Genomic DNA, 2,500 nt, shown 5'->3' with positions numbered 1-2,500 from the left:
ACCCTTTACTATCACACTACAGACGGTTAACATGCTGTCGTGTGGCAGTGAAAGGGTCAACCTTCTGTGTTGTCGCAGTGAAAGGGTTAACCGTTGGGTAGTGCGGCGGTGGAAGAAGGGTTAAAGTATTTCTATTTCTATTCTATTCAACCGAGTCAAACCAAAATCATACCCTCTCTGTAAACAAGGCGTCGCGATTTCAATCTGGATTCCTATCGAGTCACCGCGGCTGCATTCCTTCGTCTTTACGAGAAAAAGAAAGACAATTATTCAGCCGAGGGTCTCCGACGTCACAGATGATGGGATATTTTTAGAGGGAACTTTGGGAACGGGAACAAAGCCATGAATCTGTGGCTCAGATTCTGGTGGAAGCATGAGTCCCTCGTGGCCATCAAGAGCCTGGTCCTCTGACCCCGTCCCCTGCAGCTAGCACGCCCAGCTAAACACACACACGCTGGGGTCCTCCAGGCCCCCGACTCTGCTCACAGACGGGGGCCCACATTCTCACGTTCACCAGGCCTTGGTGTGGCCTGGCCTGCTGGAGGCTGGTGTGACTGTGTCTCTCAGCGTTTCTTCATGCCGGCTCTACAACACAAGTGATGTGAACCGAAACACCGTGTGAATAAATCCACTTCCTGGCGTGATGATGTGTTATGATTCAGCAGTGAGCGGGCACTTCTTTTCTTTAACCCTTTCACTGCCACACTACAGAAGGTTAACCCTTTACTATCGCACTAGCGATAGTAAAGGGTTAACCTTCTGTAGTGTGGCAGTGAAAGGGTCGACCTGCTGTTGTGCGGCAGTGAAAGGGTTAACCTTATGTGTATTGTCGCAGCGCAAGGGTTAACAGTTTGGTAGTGTGGCAGTGAGAGGGTTAAAGATAGTTTTAGGTCATTTTCTTTTATTGACAGGACAGGTGGAAATTGGGAGAGGGAGAGGGAGGGAGAGGGAGAGGGAGAGAGGGTGTGTGAGAGAGAGAGAGAGATGGGGAGGACCTGCAACACAAGTCCCTGGGCCAGATTCGAACCCAGGACTTATTTACGTGGTGCGCCACTGGGGGGCACCCCCCCCCCCCCCCCGTGAGCGAGCACATCTGAGGTAATCAATTTGATTGAGCTATTTTGATTAAAAACAGACCGTAGTAATCGAACCTTGGAGTCTTGGATGTGCTACACAGGGCCTGAGAAGCAGGAAGCCCTTCCCTAATGTCCCATCTTGTACTAAGAATACAAAACACAATTGCCAACTCACATTCCTTTCAGCTTGGTTTAGCTAACCCCCCCCCCCCTCCCCTCCCTTTTTACTTTGCCATCTCTAACTTGACCAAATTTGGCTCTGCTCATTTGACATCATGAGCTACAAAGATTTTTCTTCTTTTCTTTTTTTTACGTTTTAGACTGAGGATGTCAATTTATTTCATTATTTTACACACAAAGACAGATAACACACTTGTACTTAAAAGATTCTCTGCAATAACAGGTTTATTGAGCTTTAAGAGTAACAAAAATCAACCGCCATGACATTTTTACAAAAATACAGATTACCATTTTTTCTTTTCTTATCACATTGTTCATCAGCGTGTTCCCCGCAGGTCAAAGGTTAGGGCGCGTGGTCGTGTCCAGGGTCACAGCCCCGCCGGTCTTCAGTTAGGAATACCTGAGATGAAGGTCTGAGGAGGAGGACAACAGTCTGGTCTCTCTTGAAACCATTGTTTACCGTGAGAGACAAAGCTTAGCCTTCTTCCAATGACATCGCAAAGCCGAACACAGACGAACGTCGGCGACCGGAGCGAACCGTGACGAGATGCCCGGGCGTCTCTCCGAGGGAAGGCGTCGTTTCTTCAGCTAAACGCCTTTTAGTGTCGGGTTTGGCACAAAATCAATCAATGACAGTGAAAGCATTTGTTTACATACATTTTTGACACTTTTGATCAGAATAAAGGCTGTGCGTCGTATACTGAAAGCATAATGATAGCCATGCAGATGTAGTAGTAGTAGGGGTGTAACGGTACACAGAAGCCACGGTTCGGTACGAGTTCGGTACAACAGAAAAAAAACATTTATAAATTATTAATATAATTATTTATTTTTATTTAATTTTTTTATATATTATATTTATGATAATTATTATAATTATTAAATAGAATAATTTTCTATAGGCTTACCGTGGCGGTCAGTGATACTGGTGTCATTCTGTGTTCAGGCATCCAGAGTAAATTAATTGCCTACTGCCCCTTTAACAACTTATAGGCTTGGTAAGTTTCACTTTCACTTCTAGAGAGTTTTTCACTTCACGTGAAGCCGAGACTGAAGACTAGAGAACAGATGACATGTTACACAACAATGGCAGAGGATTATTTGGATTTTAAACACAATAGCAGTTCAACTGGAGAGGAGCTCAGATGATCAGTCCGAAAAAGTAATTTTTTTTTTATTTGATCGGCGTGAGTCCGGCGGGGGGAATGTTGTTGTTGTTTGTTGGCGACGCGTGTGTGTGTTGG

This window comes from Notolepis coatsorum, assembly GCF_963971535.1.
Source record: "Notolepis coatsorum genome assembly, chromosome: 1".
In the NCBI taxonomy this organism is placed as follows: domain Eukaryota; kingdom Metazoa; phylum Chordata; class Actinopteri; order Aulopiformes; family Paralepididae; genus Notolepis; species Notolepis coatsorum.
Note: the sequence above shows the minus strand (reverse complement) of the source record.